Source organism: Belonocnema kinseyi, chromosome 10 (genome assembly GCF_010883055.1).
Source record: "Belonocnema kinseyi isolate 2016_QV_RU_SX_M_011 chromosome 10, B_treatae_v1, whole genome shotgun sequence".
Classification (NCBI taxonomy): Eukaryota; Metazoa; Arthropoda; class Insecta; order Hymenoptera; family Cynipidae; genus Belonocnema; species Belonocnema kinseyi.
In genome coordinates this window covers 94,377,168-94,382,582 of record NC_046666.1, presented here as the reverse complement: position 1 = coordinate 94,382,582, position 5,415 = coordinate 94,377,168, and the positions used below count along the sequence as shown (strand labels likewise).

Genomic DNA, 5,415 nt, shown 5'->3' with positions numbered 1-5,415 from the left:
CCCCCCCCTGCTTTCTGTCACTTGTCTTCCAACAAAACAAATGTCTAAAAATATCGCGATTTTCTCAAAAAAGAAGACTAACACATCCTTCCGGGTGATTGAAAATAAATACAGAGCCTATCCATTACAGTTTGGAGTTTAAATCGCTTTAATATCTGTATTGGAACTAAAGATAATATAGTTGCACATTTTTGTACTTTTAAGCAACAATTTTTATTATTCTTAAAATTTCTTAACTGCAGCTGGTTCACAACAGTTTTCCTCATACTCATGAATTTTTGCAAATTTTTTCCATCGCCCCTTGTATAAGAAATAATGCTCTAAACTTGACTGTTCTTAAATGTACCCAAAGAACCTAATGACGTTCTGCAGGATTTAATTATGGGCATTTAAAAAAAACATAAAAATTGGTAAATAATTGTAATCTTGTAGGGCTATCAAAAAGTAACATTTTTATTTTCTTGACTTTTTTCATTTTGAACGTTATTTAGGTTACAATTTTTTGAGCACCACGAATAGATGCACACAGGATTTCTGAAAACAATAATTTAAAAAATATAGTTAAAGCTCTAAGTTTTGGAATTTTTATCCAAAATAGTTGGCTAACGAACTTGACCTTCAATTAAGCACACTGATAGAGTTCACCAAAGACAGAGGAAGTTTTTAGCAGACAATTTAATTTTCAACAAATAAGTTAATTTTTAGTCTTAAGAGATGAATGTCTACCAAAAAATATTCATTATCTATAGACAAAAAAACATGTTAAACAAACAATTAAATTTTCGACCAAAATAGAAAACATTTCAATAAAACAATTGAGCTTTCAATAACAGGGAATTTTGGATAAGAATTATAATTATGTGTTGGAACATCAGAATTCCTTGTTGGGAATTTCTTTTCTCAATTGTGGCAATTATATATCTTTACTGAAATCCTCTATCCCTCTGCCAGTGGAAAAAATCATTTATAATTACTATTTCTAATGTTAGCATGGCTGCTTGAAGAGAGTTAAATCAGGGACTAATTAAGTTAAGAAGTTACTAAAACTGACTGCTGTTCACGTAGAAAGAGACCTGCATCCCATTGAATTTCATAAGAGATGCTTTCAATTTCTAAACTTTCAGTAAATAAAATAAATTTAAAAAAAATTGTAACCAATAATAGAATAGTTGAGTTTTCCGTTAAAAACCTAATTCTTAACCAAAAAATCTAATTTTCAGAAAAATAGTTCAATTTTCTAATGGAATGGTTAAATTTTTATTTGAAAAATTGATTTTCAAGAAATTATATTTCTTTGAGAAAACTCCCTTCTAAAGCAAAAAGTATAATTATTTTCACTCATATACTCTGCAACTGTAGGTAAAGTAAAAACCACTTTTCGAAATTGAGCAAAATTATTAAAATAATGAATATAATCAGTCAGCTGAATCATATTCAATCAGTCAGCCGCGATATAAATATCAAAAGAAGCTTCTATTTCTTCAGATATCACATTTCTTTTACTATCTACATGAAAAAAGAAACTTAAACAATCAGATAAAAATAAAAATTTTCAATACACTTAAATTGATCAATCTCTAATTTAAAATACGGATAGAATATACAAATTCTCAATTTAAAAATTGAAAGTTTGCATTCTAGATTTCAGAGAAAAATGCCTGAATAAAATGCATCCAGTTTTTGTCAGTTTTTCCCCGGTCAAGTTTTTTAATTTTCCCGCTGAACTAAAAGGAAATTTTTCATATGTGCGGCTAAACGAAAAACATTTATTTTAATTCATGACGTTCATTCTAAACATCGATCAACACAACAGAGAAAAAAATTGAAAAGTAAATAAATTTTTAAACAAGTACTTAAATTTCCTATTACAAAATATCAGTTTATAATAAATAGTGGAATAGTTAAACTTTTATTTGAGAAAATTAATTTTTAACAAATAAAACGGATTTTCAACAAAACAGTTAAGTTTTTTAACTAATTGATGAATTTTCAACTAAAATGACGAATCTTTAACAGCAATAGTTGAATTTTAAATAGAAAAGATTAGTTTTGAATTAAAACAATGAATCTTCAACTGAAAAAGTTGCATTTTCAACAACAAACAATTAATTTTTACTAAAAAAGATAATTTGTCCATCAAAACTTAAATAATTAAATGTTCAATTAAAAAATTAATGCTCAACCAAACAAATGAATTTTCAATCACAACTATGCAATAAACAATTGGAATAAGTTAATTTACTTTTCACAACAAAAAAACTTGTTCAAAAATATTATTTTCAAAAAAAGAGTTAAAAACATTTTTAAACAATGTGATGAATTTTTAACTGAAATATTAAATCTTTGTCTTCGAATTAGAGGCATTTTAGTACAAGAGGATGAATTTACAACTAAAACGATTAATTTTTAACTGAAAACATTAAACTTTTGACCAAAAAGATGAATTTCCAACACAGAAGATTTATTTTTACCAAAAAAGATAAAGTTTCAACTAAAGAAGATCATTTTTCAACAAAAAATTTAATAATTAATTTTTGAGTCAAAAATAAATGTTCAGTCAAAAAAATTAATTTTCATTTAAAATGGTGAATCTCCAGCAACGACAAAATAATTATTGACCAAAAAGTTTAACTTTAAGCCAAGTTTCAAAAAGATAATTTTACAAGAAAAAAAGTATATTTTTTAATAAAGCTTCGGGATTTTCAACGATATAGTTGAATTTTTAATTAAAAAAGAGAAATTATCATCAAAATTGTTAAATTTTTAACTAGAATATATACATTTGCAACCAAAAAGATGAATTTTTAAATAAAATTATGAATCTTCGCATTGAATAGTTGAATTATAGGTATATACCGAAAATATGAATTGTCAACTATAAATAATAATCTGCTACAAAAAAAGGAGTTTTTTTTACAGATAACTCATAGTTTTAAACAAAAGAAGAAACAAATTTTTAATAAAATATTTGAATTTTCGGTAAAAAATTCGTTTTTTTTTTCAAAGAAAAAACAAGTTTTTAATGAAGTAGCTCATTTTTCAACCAAGGAAATGAATTTTCATTAAGATAATAAATATTCTATGTTAAATATAAATTTTTATATGTTTTATATTTTAATTTCAAGAATGAGAAAAACTTAAAAACGATTATTTTCTGCAAACAAATTTCGATTTTACTTCCAAAAATTCGTTTTTTTTAATACATAAATTTTCAATTAAAAATGAAAAACCTACATCCTTATTGTTAAATTTTAAATTAGAAAAGATCAATTTTCCAGCCAACGTTGGACAATTAAATTGGCAATAAAAAAAAAGACTTTTAACCAAACTGATGAATATTTTCAACTAAAATTCTGAATCTTAAACTGGAATAGTTGAATGTTGCACCTTCCAAAAAAATAAATTTTCAAAAAATAATATTAATACCCTAAAAAAAGGCGATTTTTCCAAAAATTACAAATTAAAAAAAAAACAACTTCATTTTTTATAAAGAATATCAATTTTTAATCAAATAAATGAATTTTCATCCGAAAGAGATAAAGTTTCAACAAAAAATAGAATAGTTGAACTTTCTGTTAAAAATCTAGTTATTAACAATAAAAAGAACTGATTTTCAGAAAAATAATTAAATTTTCTACTAGAATGGTTAAATTTTTAGCTGAAAAATTCATTTTTACAATGTAGTTATATTTTTAGAAAGAGATAAATTTTCAACTAAAATGAATCACACAACAAAATAAATTTTTAACAAGTCTTTAGCTTTTAACTGCATCTAGATGAATTTTCAAGAATGAAAGGTAAATTCATAAAGAAAAATGCAATACAAATACATTAAAATTCAAAAAAATTTCATTTTCGAAATCCTACTTCTACTCTAGAAACTACTTGAAGCACTTTCTTTTTCGAAAATTTGGAACAAGGAAATTTTAAATTCTGGCGAATTTTGACTTGGAACAGAGATTTTTTAAACTCCTTGTAATTGATGAAGTTCTTTATAAACGTTATTGAACACAACAGAGCAAAAAATTGAAAAATAAGTGAATTTTGACAAACAAATAACTTAATTACCCAATAAAAAATATCAGGTCATAATAAAAAACTAAATATTTAAACTTTTAGTTGAAAAAATGATCTTTTCACTAATCAAACGGATTTTCAACAAAAGAGTTAACTTTTCAACCTAAGTGATGAATTTTCAACCAAAAATAATGAATCTTTAACTGCAATAGTTGAATTTCAAGCAGAATAGAGTGATTTTAACTAAAATAGTGAATTTTGACTAACACAGTTGTATTTTTAACCATAACAAATTAATTATTAATGAAAAAGATCAATTACTCACCAAAACATAAATAATCAAATTTTAAGTTAGACAAATTAGTTAGACAGATTAGTGTTTTTCTGATATTGTGGTGAAATTTGAAGTGAGTGGATTGTGGAAGTGTGGAAGTTTGTTTGGAGATTTGTGACAAGGTGAGAGGACTGTGTTGATCGGGTTGGTAGTAGCAGGGTTGGGTAACAACAAAGAAAGTCCAGACAGGTACGACATCGCGACGGTAGATAGAGGCAGGGTAGCATAGAAGGCGGGAGAATTTGAATTTGATTCATGACTAGCGGAGCGAGTATCTCCGACGAAGAAACAGATCTAGAGCAGAAAGTGTTCAGTAAGCGGGACGAGGAGATCAACGAAAGGAAGGCAAGGGGGAAGTATAAGAAAACTATAGAAAAAGAAAAATTAAGAGCAAAAAGCGTAGGTTCAATTGAGTTTTTTATTAAAAGGAAGACAGGGGAGAGGGAAAGCAGTGAAGAGAAAGAAGACATCGGGGCGAGCGTTAAATATAAAAAAATATTTAGATCGCCGCCGGAAAAGCAGTGTTTGGTAGGGAAGAGTGACAATAATAAGGGGGATGACGGAAGCGGAGATGAAAGTGAAATTACGATAAAAGAGGAAAGACTAAAGGAAATTCGTGAAGTGATGATAAAGGTAATGGGGATTTATAAAGAAAAGCAGGAGAAAAGGAGAGAGGAATTAAAGAAGGAAATTAGGCGGGAAATGGCTGATGTTAAGAAGGAAAGAAGATAATGGGAAGAAATCAGGTGAAAGTTAGAAAAGAGGATGCAGTCATTAGAACAAAAGCTAGAAAATCAGGAAGAAGATAATAATAAAAAGGTAGAGGAGAAGCAAGGGAGGATGAAGAAACTTGAAAGCTTGAACCGGGATTCTGGTGGGAGCAAGAGTGGGAATAAGGAGATGGAAAGGCTGAGAAAAATAGAACAAAGAATAGAAACGAAATAGAGGGAAGAAAGAAAATTAAACATAGTGATAAAGGGTACAAGATTAGAGGTGAAAGAGCTGAAGAAAGGTGTGGACGAAGTACTAAAAATGATTGGTGCTAAGGTAGGAAGGGAAGAGCG

At 27.3% G+C, this 5,415-nt stretch overlaps 1 protein-coding gene across 1 annotated transcript in view; it reads right to left on the bottom strand.

The window, feature by feature from the left end:
• Window positions 1-4,453, bottom strand: part of LOC117181863 — a 106,962-nt gene extending 102,509 nt beyond the window's left edge. The window contains exon 1 of the mRNA XM_033374873.1: window positions 4,343-4,453. The gene's annotated coding sequence lies outside the window, so the exon portion shown is untranslated. The remainder of the gene's footprint in view (window positions 1-4,342) is intronic.
• Between the last annotated feature and the right edge of the window lie 962 nt (window positions 4,454-5,415).